The sequence below is a fragment of the Cyprinus carpio genome, chromosome A14, assembly GCF_018340385.1.
Source record: "Cyprinus carpio isolate SPL01 chromosome A14, ASM1834038v1, whole genome shotgun sequence".
Taxonomy (NCBI): Eukaryota; Metazoa; Chordata; class Actinopteri; order Cypriniformes; family Cyprinidae; genus Cyprinus; species Cyprinus carpio.
In genome coordinates, this window is record NC_056585.1 from 272,345 (window position 1) to 293,910 (window position 21,566).

The 21,566-nt window shown below is 34.0% G+C and overlaps 1 pseudogene; it reads right to left on the reverse strand.

Annotated features, from left to right (window-relative positions):
- Window positions 1–3,400: 3,400 nt before the first annotated feature.
- The window catches only part of LOC109101919, a 34,020-nt pseudogene continuing 15,854 nt past the window's right edge, over window positions 3,401–21,566 (reverse strand).

Below are 21,566 nucleotides of genomic sequence, written 5' to 3' on the forward strand. Positions count from 1 at the left end.
ATATTTGGTGTGGTCTGATAATGGCAAAATAATATTTCATAACTTAAGAATGGTGTGTGAAATTAACTGCACTGCATTTCTTCAAATAGCACAGCTCTTTTAGTCACTAGTCACTGCAATACAGTATACTTGTATTGTTGGCCGACCACCGTTTTGCTTAATGGCCTATTTAATGTCACAACACTGAACCATGGGGACATCATGAATAACTTCTCCAGAATGTTCTGCTGCCAATTCCCGAGGGTCATGAACCGACCATGTGATGATTTTAAAAGAAACAGACTTTTGTATAAACCTCATTACAGGAAGGAACATGACTTTGTTGCCAAAAAAAAGGAACAAACATTTAATGAAAGTAAGTAGCAATCATCAAAGGGAGGTCATCTTCCGCAGGGTAGGGTTCATTTTGGTTATGAATTTGTAGTTCTTTAGACATCAAAGCATTCTTAAGAACACAGATAATTCTGCATTTCAATTATTTCTAGGATTGTGTAAAACTTTAGTAACAGCACATACTCACTCTTTATATATTTGCCATTTGTATCAGCACTGCTCATAGGAAAAAAAGTGTACTTGCTCAGTGGTTTGCTCTCCTAAGCTTAGGAGACTTAGAAGAGATTCTCTCAGTTTTAGTAGAAACAGCATTTTTAGATGTTTTCTTCTAACATTCCTTAAAATTTTGTAGCACAAAATCAAACTCATTTCTGTCTAGGAGAAAATGTTTGAGATGTTAAATAGATCTCACTTTTGATTTGACTCACCTATGGGTTGGTGAAGGACCCTGAAGAGCCTCCAATTCAATTCAGTTCAATCCATTCAAGTTTATTTGTATCAGCGCTTTTACGATACAAATCAATTACAAAAGCAACTTTACAGAAAATTAAGTTTCTACAATATTTAGTAGTAGCTTAATTAGTGATGACGTTCAGTGTTATGTGCATACGGCAGAAAGTATTGAAAAATCAATAAACTCCACTCCCGGTAAAAAGGCCTCATGTTTCAATAGGACAGTTTTCTCAGATCTGACGTCCATTCCGATGTATGAAAAACTTGCAGAATGGGCTATGATGGCGCTTCATGTTGATAACACATTATTCGTTGTTCCGCTTGCGGACCTGTGTCATGGTGCTTACAATAAATGAATTACAACAAAATGTTTTCATGAATAGACTTTTATATAGAAAATGCTCAAGTTTTAAAGTCTTTTGTACTACAGTATATAGATTTATATATGGTCATAGTTACATTATTATCAGATTTCTCTCTAAAATCCTTTAATTGATAATTATATATGGAAATGCATAGCTTAAACAACTAATTAAATAAAACATGCAAATGCAAGCAGAAAACAAGCTGGACGGGAAAAACTAACTCTGATTTGCACATATTTTTTCATATATATTATATATATTATATCTATACTATATGGTTTTTTTTTTTTTTTTTTTTTTTCGAGGGGGGGAGGGGGTGTTCAGTAGTCCCCTACTCGGATCCTCACATATATACTGCCTACTGCTGCAGATATACTGTCTATCATGAAATAATGTATCATCTACTGATTTTTCATTGGGCTATAACATATATAATCCATCAAAAGAGCCTTGAATTTTTTTATAGTGGCAGAGTTTGCACTTTGGTGAAATGAAGATTGCGCCGCCCTCGATGAACCAACAACCATTCATAATGACACTAAAAAACACCCTCAGCTAAACGGCTTGATTCTCAACAATTCAGGGCAAGCAACTCAGCAATTTGTGATTGTTGAGCTTAGGTTTTTACACACATACAAAAGACATCTTCCTTTGTGTATTTCACTACAATGAAATATAGGGTTTATATATAGTCACATAAGGTAAATGACGATGAACATAAGTTTTTATTTTTTGGCCAAAATCTTGCTTTGACTAAGATACGAGGCACCAAGTCCTGAATATTAATTAAACACAAAGGCCAATAAACAACTAATTATCTTCTATTCACAAACGTGAAGTGACTGTAAACAACACAACATCTGTAACAGTAAATAAAGCATGTTATTAATATAAGTTGTCATATGATGACCAGCTGTTCACTAACAGATAACATATACCCTGCATAGATTTTGTGCTAGAAGCTCTCAGAAGGTTTTTTGGACCACTAATATTTCCAGCTGTTTTGTAGGCTTTATCAGTTACACTATACAGTTTGTTCCCAAGGACTGCTGGGAAATAGATAAGACAGGATGCAACAAAACATCCATCCCTAATTGGTTGAGAATACTGACATTTTGCTTTATTTGAAATATTCCGACTTATCTCTAATTTATATAAATTGCATGACATTAAAGACACACAGATATGCACAACATACAACCGAATATTGAACACAAACTGAATATTGAAAAAAAAAGACATGAAAAAAAAAAAAAAATGTAAATAAATACAGGCAATTTATATAGGACAATTCACTCAATATCATCCGAATCTTGATTATCCATTCACTCCAAACATATTCCAGTGCTCTACAGTACTGAGAGGTAATGAACACTTTCCATACTGAATTTGCACTTCCAGTTATTTTACAACTAGTGGAGGTAAAATATCCCACACACATTAAAATATACCTAAACTGAAGATGTATGCCTTTGAATTGCTGTACATTTTTCATCCATTTGCAATTGCACATACAATCTAATAAATGTTATGTGATACATATTTGTTATAAGTGAATGGAACAGGTTACAGATTTCTGTAATAGTACCAATAAACTGAATGCATTTTAAGTACAGTAAAGTTATTCAGTTTCATCAATAATAATCAACCGACTGACTGACCGACCAATCAACAATCATTTGTTCCAGACTATATTTTGACTAACTGAATATTGCTTATTCATACTTTTTTAACTGAATAAATGTAAGTGTTTTCAGAATTAACATATTTATGCTGATCCATCTAAATAAATGCATTTTTAAAGCATGACTATTTAAATATTAAAAGTTATATATTAAATAGATGCAAATAGTTAATAATAAATTATGAAAAAATATTTTTGTGTGCAGAACAGGGATATTATAGTTAACAAAAATTGAAACTAAACTGAAAACCATTAAAAAATAAATAAATAAATACATTTTTGTTACTTGGTTAATAATAAATTATGAAAAAATATTAAAGCTTGGGGGCATATATATATATATTAGGGCTTTTTATTTCAGCTGGTTGGCAAGGTATATATAAAAACAACTAAACTGAAATAAAATGAAATAAAAATTAATAAAAAAACTATATAGACTTATAAATAGTAATATATGAAGTATTAAAAATGACAAAAAACACAACAAAATGTGCAAAAAAACAAATTAAAATAAAAATTTTAATTACGAATAAAAAAATGATTCAATATATTATGAAAACTACAAATAGTGAAAACTACAATAGTATTTGTATATAGTATTAGTACACATTAAGTTTATTAGTTTATTTTAACTATGTGTAATCAAAATGGATCGAAATTTTACGTGCAATTCAAATACTGAAATCTTAAAGCTAGACCTACATTTTTGAGTGCATGGAGCTGTCAGTCAAAATCTCTTTATCATTAAAGGGTGGAGCCAATGTCACACTCAAATGAAATACACAGCCAGCAAAAAAAAAAAAAAAACACGCCCAACAGAGTGACTGCACATTTTAACTTCTAGTTACCAGTAACTTAAAAGTAATTTATGCCCTCATCTGCCATTGTTCAGACAAAACTGAGAACAATGGCAAATGTTCTCCATATTAAAGTGGAAATGTAATAGAATGACTTCACCCTTCATTGGCTCGGTGCGGATGGACAGGTCGCGGGGTTGAGTTTGTCACTGAGTTGCTGTATGAGGGTGAGAGCTCTTCTGTGGCCTGAGATTTTTCCTCTAGCAGTTCATATCGCAGACTGGAAATATCCTGCTTGATCTCCCTTCAGCTCACCTACAGATCACACCCACAAATATATATAAAAAACATGAACACTGTCAAGAAATTTTTTTTTGGGGGGGACATATTGTCATGTAAATAAAAAAAGGTCCTAAATAGGCTTCATATTCTGTGTAAGCAAAATATAATATTTTTTATCTTTATATTTATTTATTTATTTATTTATCTTTCTTTCAATTATGAGGTGCAATATGAAATGGACATGTCTTTGTGAGATTCAATCTTACATAAACTTTGATAATTATTATAATATCCTAATCATATGAGCTTTATCACAGAATCATCTTTTTTTCTCTTTTTTTCTTTTTTGTAATATCCAATTGGTTGGTTTTTTGGCAAATGTTCCCATTTGTTTTTAGCAGTTATATAAACAAGAATCTCATTGTAAATCACACTTCACCTTCATTCACTTCATCATTTTCTTTGTCCACTTGTGCTTTAGTACATAGCGTTTTGATGAGACGCTTCATAATTTGCTGTGTGAGGGAATCAGACAAAGTGAACATCAGAGAAACCGATAAGGAGGAAATCTGCAGTGATGATTCATCACATGAGCGAAAGAGAGAGAGAGATATGATGGGCGGTCTTGCCTGATAACGCAGTGGGTTGATTTAGGATGCTGTTGAAGCTGTGAGAGTCCAGCATCCTCAGGCTCGACTGGGTGAAGAGGTTCAGCTGTAAACATTCAGAAATCTTGATTATTGGTAATGGTAAAGAGTGATGATGTCACAGGGGTTTCAGCAGTTGAGATCAAAACCAGTGAAATTACACAATTCTTGATTTCAGTTTTAATACCACAATAAGAACCAATATGCTATTGAATACTTATGTAATGAGTTAATTATTACTTCATTGTTATGTATTTTGTTTATGTAATATTTTTAATATTAACATTAATTTATAATATTATTTTTAAACATATCTATCCACCCATTCTCTAGTAATATTAAATATTTAAATTTAAATTTAATATAAATTAAAGAAGCAAATATATGTAGTCTTATTTTTCCAACTAAGTAATAATTCAAATAAAGTTAACAATTAATAATAAAATAATAAACAAAAATTACGAAAAACAGTTGAATAAAGCCACTAATGACATAAACAGTGCTTGCTTTACATGTATCTAACTGCAGTTTTAAGTGTGTAAGTACACATTCAGAAATGGATAAAATTTCATAAACAATTAAATGTAAAATAAAATTATCTATAACTTTTGGCCAAACTAGAGGGCGTAACAAACCACTGAAATCACTGAAGACTTTTTCAGCATTGTTGTTAGTGTTAACTAAAACCATGACAAATTGTTTTCAGTAATTGAAATAAAAATGAAATAAAATAAAATATATATAATTAATAAAAAAAAGTTGATTTTAATTCAAACTTAATTTCTAAAAACTAAAACTAAAACAGAAATATAAAGAAATATTTAAAAGCTATACAGAATATTATAGTATTCTACAATAAAGCTATAAAAGGAATATTAAAAAACAACAACAATAATGAACAAAATGTCAAAAGCATATAATGAAATTACTAAAACTAAATTAAACTGAAAAAAGTACACACACACACACACACACACACACACATATATATATATATAATCACTATATGAAAAACAGTGAAAAAATATATACTATATACTATAAAAGTACATACTGTAAATACTACAAAAAAAAATGCACTGGTAATTATCTGCTAGTAAATTATCCAGTTAACACACATTTCCGTTAACAATAAAACAACGCAATGAAGTTCAAAATTCAAAATACATATTTAAGCACCTGTAAAAAATCTATATAAAGAAATTAATATGAAAATTCCTTCATATTAATACAGTACCTGTGTAAAACTAAAGTGCAGTTCAACAGTTCTTACTGTAAAGACAGGCTCAAACAACAGCCTGTGGTAGTTGGAAAAACACAAACTACAATCTGTTGTGATTATAAGTGAACTCATAACAGCTTCAGTGTCTCTGTGCATGAGTGAATGTTCTCTGATGCTCCGTGATGATCTCAACATCTTAAAAACAGCAGCCATGCAGGTAACCACCAGATGAGCCCCTCTTCCGTGGTGTCTTGTAGATGGGGCCTCTATCTCTCACACATATTTTTGTCAGTTTTTCAATTCACGCAGCCCACGGGAGAGGGAGATATACGCTGGCCTGATCAGAGTGAATTGGGACTGAGGCCTCTGCCACAGATGAATCACAATAATGCAAAGTTACTCTCGTGCCAGGGACATGTGCTCCTGCTCCACACACAGGAGATGAAGTGACATTTACCCTGAGAAAGCAATGATCATCTCTCTCACCTCTTCATCAGGGTTCGCTCCCCTCTATTCCACACTCAAAAAGCATTGATTCTCTCTGCAGGCTAAATAAGGAGCTTTTTTTGTGGACACACTAAAAAGCGGTTTTTGGCTTGGGAAATGTCGATAAGTAAATGACATAGGGAGGTATTATATGGTCTTTATTGGACAGATAGATAATTGTGGCTTATTTTTTACTGGAGATAAGGGGATTATTTTTGATGGTGGAGGCAGAAAATTAATGGTGTTGAGTGAATTATCACACCGAGAGCAGGGCGGATGCAAGGAGAGGTGCTTCATCCTTTAAAATCTGAATGGAAGGTGGAGAATTGTGTGCTACAGATTTCAGAGAGAGGGAACTGTAGGAGGAAAGATATCATGCATCATTTAAGAGCTCTCTCTCTCTTTCTCTCTCTCTCTCACACACACACATGCACACTGAGGCTCTGGAATGAATTGAAAATGTCTTTTAAATAAAAATCAAACCATGGTTTGTGTATCTCTCTCACACACACACATGCAAGTGGAATTAGATTAAAACAGAATAAAAATGAAGTTTATTATATAATTCATACATATAAATCATAGAAGTCGATTTGTCAGTAATTTCATTTTTCAGTATGACTTACCTTAAATACCAAATATGTTATTATACACAACATATGAGCTATTTCCAAAATCATTAGTTAATATTGATAATCATATTTAAAATGGCAGCTATAAAAAAGAAATAATTTTTAGACAAACATATTTTATTTTGTATTTTTAAATGTATCATTGTATATTATATAATGTGTTTGTAATAAGACTCATAAATTAATTGTATACATATCTACTATTTGAGGATTTAAATGTAAAAACTATAGGAAATTATATAATTGCATTATGAAAATGTTTTATAAATTCATTTAAAAAAATCTGCTAACTAGGGTTTGACTGGGATTAAATATAACCATATTCATTTAGCACACACACACACACACACACACACACACTTTATATATATATATATATATATATATATATATATATATATATATATATATATATATATATATATATACAGTACAGGTTAAAAGTTTGGAAACATTACTATTTTTAATGTTTTTGAAAGAAGTTTCTTCTGCTCATCAAGCCTGCATTTATTTGATCAAAAATACAGAAAAAAAAATGTAGTATTGTGATATATTATTACAATCTTAAAATAATTGTTTTTTAAATGTATTATACTTTAAATTATCATTTATTTCTGTGATGCAAAGCTGAAATTTTTAGGATCATTATCTTTTTTTCTATCTATTTTTTCTGTATTTTTGATCATATAAATGGTGGCTTGATGGTTGCAGAATAACTTCTTTCAAAAATGATACATAAAAAATAGTAAAGTTTCCAAACTTTGACTATGTACTATATATATATATATATATATAGAGTATATTAGGGTTGTCGAAATCATTTATCGATTAATCAATCAAAGTAAAGTTTTACATAATATATGTATGTGTACAGGTAGTATTTGTTATAACATATATAAATACACACACATAAATTATATATTTAGAAAATATTTACATGTATATACATTTATTTATTTATATTCTTATATTTTATATTATATATAAATATATTTAATATATAAACATAACATATTCTTCTTAAATATATACATGCACATGTGTGTATTTATATATACATACAAATATACATTGCATACACACATATATTATGTAAACAAACTTCTTTATTTTGGATGTGATTAATCGATTAATCATTTGACAGCCCTATATATATATATATATATATATCAGGCATTAAAAGAGTATAATGTAATATAAAATGGAAGAGAGAGAGAGAGAGAGAGAAAGAGAGCAGGAGAGAGAGAGAGAGAGAGAGAGAGAGAGAGAGAGAGAGAGACTATTGTATATTGCTCTGTTGTGCTGAATTTTCATTGAATTCCAAATCAAAACATTCCTCTTCTTGTCATTCCATTTAAATTCCAATTCAACTTTCTGTGTATTTTGTTCACACTCATAAACTGAAAAAAATGCCTTAAATTCAGTATTTTGTGCAACCCTGACACAAATCAGTACATACAAACAATAAACAACAGCAGACACATACCATGGACTTCGAAGCTGTCCATGCCCAGCTCCAATGCCTTTTCAGGCGTGCACTTGCGACACCGGAGTAGGTTGATCAGTCTCTTGATACACAGATAGAAGGATTCTGGGACTGGGGGATGATGCTGGAATGGAGGCGGAGAGTCCCTGCCATTGTCAAAATACGAGAGCCAAAGTTTAGACCGAGCGAACTTCCATTCCACATCTGCATCATCCTGCGAGAAACAGACTGTTAGATCCTGTATAGAGCTATTAGAAATCATCATACCATAAGAGGCTGAAGCTTTGATATGATCTAGGAATAAGGGTTAACCCTTATGTTGTGTTATGGTAATTTTGACCCCAAAGACAATATTCTTTTTTCAGAAATTAAGTATTTAATGTTATCACATTGACCAAAAACGTATCAATTTTGTTCTGGGATTTTCTCCACCTTGTTACACTTGTGGTGTTCCCAGTCAAAAATGACTGGGATATAAATAAGTTTGATAATATAGCATAATGAGTAATTTTAAAATTCCAGTCATTTTTTGACTGGGAAACTGAATTTAGTGAAAAAAGATTTTCAGCACAGCATGGCAAGGGTTAAGCTGAGGTTTAGTTGTTGTATAAGAATTATATTTTCGGGTCAGCGATAGATGCTAAATGCCTCCTCTCCAGAAATGTGAAGTATGGGCCATTTGCACAAGAATAATTGCTCAGCTGCAGAGTCAAACCGCCTGTGGTCCTCAAAGGCTCTAAGAGTCCTTCTGAATGATTACAGTCATTTTAACAGCAGCATTAAAAGCTTCAGACATCATTTTTCCCCTCACTCCACGCGGTGAACTATTGGAAACACAGAGGACAAGGTCATGATCTGGATTCGGGACCTATTTATTTTGGCAAAAGAAGGGCGACTTTTTAAAGGAATAGTTTACCCCAATTTCAAAGATGTAGATGAGTACAAAATAATGAGTACATTTATCTAATATTAGACTCTTCTCCTCCAGAGAAAATGTCCACCCCTGTTGTCTCTCAAGCATCAAAAATCCACGGGACATATTCGATTAGAAATTAAGCTCTTAAGCGCAAGTTTTGTTTGGAAAGACTCTAATGACAAGTCAGATCATTCATATTAATAGGTCTGGCCAATCACTGCTTGACACCTGGAGCATATAAACACTGAATTCTTTTCATTTGTTTGCAGTCTAGCGACGCGGACCAGCCGTGAGGGGGTAGGTTCCCCGCCCCTGCCTTCAATCTGACAGGCAGGATCCAATCGATCTGCATCCCCATGATTAGACTCAAGGACGGGGTCTACACAAAAGACAACTCTTCTATAAAACTATACTGAATCGGTGTAACTCACTAGCCATCTGTTAATACTTTACGGAATACCATGCAAATGTTCATCTTCTTTCATCAGTCATCAAAGTCTTGGTCTAAATAGAACTAGCTGGATGTGGACAGAAATTTGTTTTTTTATTTGTTTTCACATTATACAGACGAACAAAAACAACAAATAACTAACCCCCCTTCCCCAAACACCAGACCTAAAAGTACAATATATAGTAAATCAAACATCCATAAAGAAAACATAAAAAGCATATAAGTAAAGATAGTGATAATACGAGTGGTTTGGCTTTCTTTTTACACATTGCCATGTTGTGTGCTTCCATGTCCTTAAACAAAAAGAGTTAAAAAAGGCTGCCAGGTATTATACGAATGTTCCAATAGACCCTCTGGATTGTGGTGGTCTGATTGTGGTGAGAAGATTGATTGATAAGCCATTTTACAGGGACAGGAGAGTTGTGCTTATAGAGTGGAGGCGTGTTAAACAGCGACAGTTTTATGATTATGATAGTATATCCCCAAGCTTGCCTACTCTTTCTACTACACACTCAAATGGGTACTTTTCTTCACCAAAAGAGTACACACATTAAGGGCATAGTACAAGTAGGCAACTGGGACGAAAGCATAAGATACTGCAATTGGAAAGATCACTCACCTCTATTTCCTGGTATGAGCGGTTTATATCATGGTGGACAATAAGTATGTTTGAGCAGAACCACCACCATGGTAACATTATCGGATCCCAAACAGCACGTAGCCAATGATTTTTTTCGAGTATATTATTTAATGATCATGATGTTGCAGACACCATGAAGACACCTCAGACAGTCCCGGAATATGGACCCAAAAGAGAGTTTTAGAAGGCTTGCCTCATTGCAGAACGCCTGTGAAGACAGACAAAAAGGGAATAGATCGTTCTAAGAGCCAAATGTGAACTCAATGTGGCCGTGAACTCCATTTTTACATTTTTGTTTTAGTTATTGTCTTATGGTTGTCCTTTGTCGATATATAAATACTATGTGGAGGATGCTATCAAGTATGATGTGGTGTGTGTTAATTGTGGATGTGTGGTGTGTGCCTGATATGTGAAAGGAATTAACATATTTCTACTTTTATGGTTAGGGTTATAATAAAACCCATTATAACAATACTAATTTTTTTGTGCTGTGTTTCTGAGCACAAAACCCATTGAACATGAAGTTGATTACTGATATGAAATTGAAGGATGCCAGATGGAAGAGTGATATATTTATTTCATTTATATTTATTTCCTACAAACTAACAAAAGCCCATAGTTTATTTGTATTCCTGTTGGGTGTTTGTTAATATTCTTGCTATTATTTGCATTGTGGCCATCCCTCTTCAATCTGTTCTTTCTCTTATTATTTGGCGAGTCTTCTTAAGCTGTTGGCTGAGTAGAAGTCAATGGTTAATTTCAAAAGTTGCCTCTAATGTAAGAGACGATGTAACAGTGTTGTGATCTCGGTGAGAACATTGTAATTATAATGAACAAATAGAAAAGCATTAGACGTGGTGGAACAGAAGCTGCAAGCGCGACTGAATAATAGACACTGAATGATATTAATTTAATCTGTCAAAATGCTATGTAAAGTCCAATGTGAGCCTACACTCATGAACCCTTAGGTTAAGATGCGTAAGCGTTTACCCATAGTGAATTGAATTATGTTTTATACTTACATGTGTTGAGTTAGGCGCTTTCTTTTGCCTGTAGGATCCCATGAAAGTGGTTATTAGTTCAGTAACTTGACTGTTCTGAGCCAGAGTGTTTTTAGCCTTTGATATTATACCAGTGAATTAAGAATGTTAAAAGGGTTATGTTTCTATTGACTCTGAGTGGTATGGAGGGACTTGTTATGTCGGTGTATGTTTGTCACCTGGTGAATCAGTGGTGAGTTGACTTGAAAGATAAACTGAATTCGTTCTGCCATTCTGAACCCAAAAGAGTTTCCCATCTCAGGGTAAGTTAACTCCAGAGCGTCCAAGGTTTCAACTCAAGGAGTTGGTTGTGAAACCGGTGATCTATATTGGTAGAAGAGGGCCCGCTGTAACGGTGGTCGGTGAGAATGTGGTCGAATCAAGCAGACATCCAAACTGTGGCATAGTTGATGTGTCCCCCAGGAACCAGGATTGAAATGACACTTGCTCTAGACAATCAGAGGTGAAGGTAAGTGCCTGCAATAAAAGTCTATCTTTTACATCTTGGAATGCGAGGCGTGGTTAAAATGACCTCTTCTCGCACTCACGCACGGCGGCGTGGGCAAGAAGAAGAAGTGAGATTTGAAGGTAACAGCTCGACATCGGAGCTTGTGTAGTCTCATCGATTCTATACTGTGAGCATGAGTGAGCAATACCCAAACACACACACACACACAGCGACACCCACGCACACACGACACGACACAGGAAAGCACACACACACACACACACACGCACAACAGCACAGGACACAGACATTGACTGTAGTAGGACTTTGTTTCAGAACCTCGCTGAACGTGCGATGAAACAAACCTGATCATGGTTTGGAGGGTTACTTCTATAGTTTATAAGTGAGCTCGCGATCCAATGACAGCCGTCACAATATTGAGTGCTGGGAAACCAAGAGTATCATTGTCACAGGACTGACACTGTCCACCTACGGTATCTCTGCATGACAGACAACCGAGCCCTGCGTTGAGTAGTAGGCATGGGGATTGCATGTGATATAAGATTTATAGACCAGGCTATGCCACAGTGTACACGTACATTGGCCAAACGTTTTGGCAGTTAAAATAAAATATTTGTGTTTTGCAAAGTTGTTTGCTTAAGCTGTTGCGGTGTGCATTAACATTGCGTTCGAGATTATGTGTATAGTGATCAGATGGCATTTTAAATAACGGATTATCAAAAGTTTATATTTCATATGCAAGAATCGATTTGTGTTCTGTCTCGTGCCAACAGTGGCAAGCATTCTGAGACCAATCCATTTGTGGGGTTGGCTTGTTCATCCAAGGGCAGTGGGCTCTCTCGGATAATTCTGCCCAAAAACATGACAGTGAATAAAGAATGGTATCAATACTTCCTGCAGCGAGCAAATTCTTACAAGTGAGCAATGAATCGAATCTAATTAAGAATATCCGTGAGGCATTTTTTTCAGGCCTGATGGACTCACAATGTCACGAAAGCTGAGAAGTGATAAAGAAGTGGCGTTGAAGATCATTACACTGAAATTGTCATTTCAACTGCCTGGATCTCCAATGCCACAGTTCAGCTCGCTAAAAGGGCGTGCGACTGTGACAAGCAGAAGTCGCACAATTTTGTGACGAGCTCTGATAACGAATAGGCACGAATGGACTTGTCACTAGCTGAACAATGTTAGGTGTCATGCAAAATCTTAAAAAACACTTTTAGGCAGGCAGTTATAGCATGTGGGTTTGGGGGGGGGGGGTGAGGATCCTCTGTTTGGTTACATAAATGAGATCAAGACCATCAAGATCATTCATGAGCATCATCCGTTAATGCAGTCGAGACTGGGAGTTTTTAGAGATACTGGGAAAAAAAACCCTATCGAATCTCAACTAGTAGACTTGGAAACAACCTTGTCCCAAAATTTGTCAATGTAATTGCCACTACATGCAAAAGTGTGCATATAGTTCCCCACAAATTAAAGTTCGCAGAGTGGGACAGAAAAGGGGTAGGCAGGGGCATTTCATTTTACGCTGAACATAGGAGGAGCCAAATGTGTCCCGATCACACCTGTGGAGTGTCCAGGAGCTCCACCAGAGGGCACTCCATCCCTGACTTTTATCATTCAAACCCAGGACTATCATCTTCCCACCATCCTTTGACCCAAGACGCCATCACTCTCATGACCAGTTCACAACTGGCCTCATATTAGTAAAACTATAATAATATGACACACACCACGGTCTCTTTTCTCACTGGTGATTGAATAGTTCTTTAGCTCTTCCATGTTTCTTAGGTTTCGGAGTTAGTTTCCCTGTTTCCTCGCCTTTGTGTTTTGTATCCCTGGACTGTCTCCTTATTTTATTATTATTTGCGCCTGCCCGTGACCTTCACCTGAGTTGTGGATTACTCTTTTGTCTTTGCCCTAGATGTATTTGCGGGTGTTTTGGACCCTGCCTGTTTCTGACTTATGCTCTTTGGATAAAGCCCGGCACGTGGATCCCAACTTTGTTGTCACGCCTTCCTTCCCCGTTATTAATAAGCCGTTATGGATAAGTTTTGCAGTGTAATAATTGATGGGGCGTATTTTTTGGACATTATCATCGTAACAAAATGATGTTTTTTGTTTTTTTGTAGAAAATTAATTGCTATAAAAATTCATACGCTACTACTCGTGTTCTTGCAGTGATCGTGCAGGAGGGTCATTGCAACATCGGACTTGTCCATTTTTCGAGGTTTTACTAGTTTAGTTTACTCTTGAATTGTTTTTTTTTGTTGTTTTATCATAATAATTTTTGTTATTATTTTTTTTTAGTATAAAAAATTAAAAAAGAAATTAAAAAATAATCAAATATTAAATAATATATATATATATATATATATATTATATATATATATATATATATATAATATATACACACACACAAGTGTGTAGGTATTTTTTTTTTGCTTTGACTGCTCAAACACCTGCCTTTTTTCAGTTTTTTTTTTTTTTTCAAATTTAATTCAAGAAAAAATGCATATGAATTATAGAATTAAAATGAAATTGTGTACAAACAGTAATGAAACTCTCAAAAGTCAGAAAATTCCTGTTTATTTTTTACATATCTTTCAGTCATTCTGAGGTGTGGCCATAATTTGTATGCGTGTGTTTTGTTTGACTGAATGGGAATTCCACAAACTTATGCTCTCGAGCTGTATATGGTTCTTTCAGTGAGTGCCTATGGTTCAAAACAGGAAAAAGAATAGAAAAACAAAAGAAATAAGAAAGATAAAAAAGAAAAAAATAAAGAAAAAAAAAAAAAAAGAAAAAGGAAAAAAAAAGAAAATAAAAGAAAATAGGATATAGAAAACAAATTTCATTAAAAGAAAGAAAGAGGGGAGGAGGAACACCGAGAGGGGGGGAAGGGGGTCCTTTTTTCAAAGCTATTGATGTGTTGAATTTAATTAAAAAAATCCATATATTATAGCCAATAGTTGTTTAGATTTTTACATAATTCATCAATGCCTGTTTGGTCTGTATAATACAACCAACCAATCATGATCTGCCACAATAAGTTTCAAATTCAATTGGACAATGTGAAGTGGAGACATAATTTTTCCGGTTCTTATTTCATTAATTGGTTTAAAATTGGACAGATGAACTTTGAGGAGCAATCTGGATCGGCTGCGGTTTGTGTCTTTTTATAAATCACAACTGCATAACTGAGAAAATGGATGCTAACTGACGGACAAAGCACAAAAAACAAAACCTTGCAGCACCACAAATAATCATTATGGTAAGTAGTGATTCAATTAACTTGTATTCAACAGTAGAATTCCATAGTAAAATATCGATATACCTTCTACTATTTCATGAAACTCTTGAAACTGTTACTCAAAGCCCAGTGGCCACGCTACAGGGCAAACTTTTGATTGGTAGTGTATATATATCCCATCCCCCCATTTACATTTGAGATCCCTGCCCCTGAGGAACTTTCTGCACGTCCCTTGGTAGACTCAACTTGTGCATTTGAAAATATGTAGTTATGCCATGTCCCCCTGATTATACATATTTTTATAGTTTTTTTCCGCAATATTAGTTTCAGTGCGGGCATGTCCTCACTCCGTGGTGTGAAGGCAGGGTTAACCTTGGCGCCCCAGGTAGTAGAGTAAGGATGAACATGCCAATCATGAACGCGAGTGAGGAGACCATGATGAAGAGGACCATGAACTTGAAGATGTCGCCTTCACTGTTTCGTTCCCAGTGAGATCTGCAGCGGGCCGACGCTCTCTCGTTGGCCGCCAGGATGGTAGGCGATGCGAGAGAAGCTCAGAACCACAGCGATGGCGTACAGACCCTCCGAGATCACTGATGATCCGAATGGAAGCCACTTATCTGCTCGCTAAAAGAAAAGGAAATTACACAGTGGTAGATAAAGTTAAGTATTATTTAGCTTAGCTGCCTCTGATGACTTTATATTAGCTAAACTCTCGTTTATTTATCCGCCGACGATGTCCCAGTGTTATTTTAGTATCACTGATGTACCATTATCAGTTTTTGTTAATATTTTTGAAGTAGATTTTATTTTTATAATTTCTGTTTTTATTACTACTGTATAATTTTATTTACATTTTAATTACGATTTGTTGGGGTTTTTGTGTTTGTAGGTTTTTTTTTTTTTTTTTTTTTTTTTAAGTAGGGGAGCGCAGAGCACAAGGTAACGCTGGGTTAGTTTGTAACACACGTGGTTTGAATATTTTCCACACATGCTAAGCATAACAGAGTTCACAGTATTTATTAGTTTACCATATCAACATTATATAGAAAACAATGTGTGCCAAAATTCTAAAATAATTTTGAAGATATAGCTAAGAACATTTATTTTACCATAGTAAAAATTAAAATTCTGGTTTGAAGTACAATTTTCATCTCAGTTTTTTTATTCATTTAAAATAAGACAAATCTGCTATTAGTTTTTCTAATCTCCAATCTGTTATTTATCAGTTTTAGATCGTGGTTTTTAATGCTTTAAAAGACTAGCAGAAGACACACTAAAACCAGTTTTCAAATACCACTTTGCACAGGATGGGCACATTGTAACACTTGGCGTTACAATGTGCTATTCTATGACACCATTAGCAATGTGAATTTACATGTATTTACTAACAAACAACGAGAAACAGTGAATGAAGACTGACAGTCAATGGTTAATATTTTGAAATGATTATTTCAAAGACAGGTAAAGCATTCTTGCTCTTTTATCTGGTCGTCGCCAAGCATTGGTTGCAATGGTGTTCATTGTCAAACTCTAAAATCAGATTATTTTTTAATTCTAAAAAACGCCATTATTTTTATTTGAAAATAATAGGATAATAATAATAATTAATAATGTGTTTCATTAACACAATATTTTTAGTTTTGTCATGTATATTTTTTTTTCATTCGATCAGATTAACATTTTAAGCTGTCTTTTGGTCATGTTACAATGTGCCCCTCAGATGTTACAATGTACCCCACCTATGGGGCATGTTGTACAGCATTTCACTTCATGAGCCGTTCCATTTTTTTGAGGGTAAATAAAGAAAAAACGTATACAACTGTAATTATGAAACAAAGCAACATATTTATACTACACAAGTGTAAAATTACTGTGGATAAAATATATATATATTCTGAACGCCCCATGTTGGTTGTAGCACAAACTGAGAATCAAAAAGTTTTACTTTGTGCCCCGCCCCACCTCTCTCCCCTATGTCTACATAGTTTTTTATAAATGTCCTTTTATGTCTATTTTATTCGTTTTATTAGTTTTAGTTTTATTTTGGTTTAGTTATTTTACTGCATCACATTTAACTAAATTTAAATTACAAATTCTCCTACCTAAGTTTTTAAATATTTGATTTCAGTCACCATTTGTTTTGTTTCAAGTGACAAAAATATTAAAAATTACTCTATGGTGTTGCACACCATATCGGCAAATCCTTACATGTAATAAAATTATTACTTTAACCATGGTTTTAATCATAAAATCATAAAACTACCCACAATTCATGTAAAATTTATAATCATATTTCTGTTTATTTAAATTTATTGTTCAAAAGAAAAAAAAATATTTAAAATCATGTCCTCTCAGATTCTCTTTGAAACAGAGCAGGGCTCAGATTCTCTCTCACCGTATGTGAAAATATTTGATGTCCGGGCGGCAGCGTGACCAGTGAGAGGTCTGGAGCATGGATCTTTCTCATCCACATCCTTTCTGGGCTTTCATGGCCTGCAGGAAGTGCGAAAAAACGGGCGGTGAATGCTGCAATGAAGATGGGACAGCATCCCGAAATCCAGCACATTCCTCGAGCTGCATGACATATTCCCTCGGACCCTCCGTCCAGAGCTCCTACACTCCGACCACCATCTCATTCCTGCAGAAAACAGAGGCGTTCTGATGGTCAACGACAGCAGGGTGCTTATACCAGTATTGTATGTATTGTGGTTGAAAACAGAAATAAGCTTATTTCTTATTTTTAAGAAATAAGTTCTACATACACTGTAGCATATTGATTAAATGAACTTTGCAATTTTCAGTATGTAAATGTATAATTTATTTACTAAATACCTATACAATGTTACCTAAAAATGTTACAAATTCTATTCTATAGATAAAAAACTGAACTGTGTTTTCATATGAGATATATATAAGGACAAAAGAGCGAGAGCGAGAGAATTAGACAAATCAAAGAGCCTGAGGAGAACACAGTCTGATAGGAAAATTATGATGGGCCTCAGCGAATGCTGTTAAAATGGTGAGCTACATTTGAATTATATTTTTAATTTTAAGTTAGAAAGATGCCAAAGGAAATCCAAGTAATAAAAAAAAATACTTCACTCAATTCAATCTCACACTGAAAGCATGCTGGGATGGAAAGGAAATTTTCATCTCCAAAACTACCAATAAAAGACTAAATGCTAAAGACTAAAAGCAGAAAGCCATACGAATCAATGAGAACAGTAACAGGAGGTTGTGGTTGAAGAGAGAAGGTCAGGGGTTCAGGTTCAGAGGAGGCATGTTGAGCCCTCAACCATCACCACAATATAATGGACTTTCCAACACACACTTCCACAATGTTACACTTGTATGAGCACTGTACTCACTTTCTGGATACACATTCTGAACATACAGTTTGATTAACTTTCTGAACACACTGTATGAACAAACAATCTAAAAACACACTTTTAACAAACATTATGAAAACACGGTCAATGAATGCTCAAAAACATTCTATAAACAATGTTTTTGAACACATGATTGCGCCACACTTGATTGAAATAAACATTCCAAACACCCTATGAATGAACATTTTGGATGCAATGTGTACAAACATTCTAAAAACGCACTATGAATGAACATTCTGAAAACACAGTATGAGCCAACATGCTGAATGTACACACACCCTTTATTATGTTACACATCACCTCATCAATTATAACCAGTGTTTAAAATGAATAGACTTGTAAAAAAATTAAATAAATACAGGTTTTAAAAAAATGTGTACATCAAAAAATGTTTCTTAAGCTAAAAAAAAATATCCATAAGCTTAGTGGAAATCAAATGCAAAAAATAGTAATTATAAGCTTAGCACACACCACATGACTCAAAGCTTAAAAAGTCACACTACTAATGGACTTCACGCATGGTCACTTCCAGAGTCAGAGCAGGTTTGATCGGTTAACACAAGCACAGTTAGGATGGCTTTTACACTGTGATATTTCAAAGGTTTTGTCACTGACTGAAAACCCGTCAATCTGTCACTATCCAGATGGAAGCCAAGAAACACTTTTGGATTTTTGCACCATGCAAGCAAACACACAAAAAAGTCACATGGTGTCATGAATTATTAAGAGACATTGCACGCAATAGCACATCATATTTGGTGATGCTGACTCAATGTTCAATTCAAATTTCAATCCTAGAAGATGAAAATAATACAAAAAACAAAAACAAAATAAAAACTATTAATCACCTCTTAAAATGAAAAATAACAGATGTAAACATCATATGGCATGCAATATGTATCATCGTTCAGCGTTTCCCCAGCATCTTGCCCTGGTTGAAACAGCGAAACATTTTCTTACACCAAATGTAATGAGGTGCACGCAGCGTGGGTGAAATCTCTGAACCACAAAAAGAATGGGAAAATGCTCTAAACCTAATATAATCTGCGGTTCACCCTCTCAGTGATGCATTGCCTGCAAAAAGCCTTTCATTACTAGAGCATTTCTCAATGCGACAGTGATGAATGAACATGCCTTATTTTATCTTTAAATGAATCAAGAAGAATATGCTGAACGGTGATTGTTTTGCTTGTTTTGTGTGTTTTTTTTTTTTCTTTTTTTTTCAAGTGAGTGCCTTGAAACGTCCTCAGAGATAAGCTACAAACTAGTTCAGATATCACTGTTTCCAAAAACAACTAACTAACTAAATAAACAAAGCATCACAAGTGCTTTCAACATTGATAATAAGATAATTTCTTGAGCAGCAAATCAGAATATTAGAATGATTTCTGAAGAATCATGTGACACTGAAGACTGGAGTAATGATGCTGAAAATTCAGCTTTGCATTACAGAAATAAATTACATTTTAAAATATATTTAAACAGAAAACAGTTACTTTAAATTGTAATAATACTGCACAATTTTAGTAAACAGTTTTTTTTGTACATTACACTGTGACAAAAATTAGTGGTATATACTGTATAGCAACGTTTAGCACACTACTGGCTGGTAACAGCATTTTGTTAATGGAAAAACTACTGTAATGCTACTGAAAACTGTTACAAACATCACTACTTTCAGAAAGTTACAACCCAGCACTGAAAAAATGGAAATGAATGTTTAAGAAATGAGTTTTTAAGAAAACACTTTCCAGTCAGTGCAGAGAACATTGGCTCTAATCCACTCAAACTCTCTATCGGTCTCATCAGGTCGAAACGATTGACAGGTTCATTGATCATTCTGCTTTGGTCCTGACGTGAGGAACTCTATTTCTGACAGTGCAGGGAAGAAACATTTTAGTCTCTTGAATAAATGTCCCGCACTACTAACTCTGGCAATTTTATACATGAAAGAACAACCACAAATGAGATCTCTTCAATCTCTCAGTTTCTTCTCCTTGACAGTAATGAGATTACATTTTTCATCAAATATCTATAGCAAATCTCTTTTGGTCTAAATGCTAGTTGTACAAAGGGATCATGTAGTACTGAGATCATATGAATTAAATAATACTGATTACAAATGTTAGTGCATTACCTGCTACCCAGATCATGATTAGTATTTCTGTCCAGGAGAATTGTGTGGTCTTGACTCTGAAGATCTGGAGCGGGTAGTCAGTGACGGTGACGTTGGGAAGGGTGGTGATGCCTTCAAACCGATCAGACGCATTGAACACCAGCAGACACAGGAAGATGATAAAGGAGGCCGCATGAGCAACAAACTTCATAAAAGGACTGCGTAGTACTTTACCAAGCTGAAAAAAAAAAGAAAAAAAAAACATGGAAAGGGTCAAATATGTTGAATAACAAATATGTTGAATAACAAGCACAGACTCATTAGGGTTAGGGTTAATATGAAATATGTCTTTATATATGTCTTTATATGCCTTGGCAAATATAGCTGAATATAAAGTATATATATATATATATATATATATATATTTTTTTTTTTTTTTTTTTTTTCTTTCTTCAGTTAATGTTCATTTTACTTCAAGTAACAAAAAAATGTGAAAAATTTACTGGACAGAAAAAAAGACTTTTTGTAATTTATAAATTGCAAATGTGTCACCGAATTACCAGGGTTATTATAGCTAACTAAAACTAAAACCATTAAAAAAAAAAAAGTCAAGGAAATAGTTCTCTTTTTCATTTAGTTTAACCTGATGTACTAAATAACTAACTTAAACTTATTAACTTCTGTTTTTCCAGTTAATGTTTATTTTATTTCAAGTGCCAAAATTTGTTTGTTAAACAGTTTTATTTTCAGTTAACTATAATGACCATCACAGCAACAAAAAAGTGACCTTCACAAGGTTCACATATCTAAAGAAAATATTCCTAAAATAAACTATATTAATAAAAAAAAACAGGTGTGTCTAAACCGGTACTGTAGGACCCATGCATATTTTTGATCAT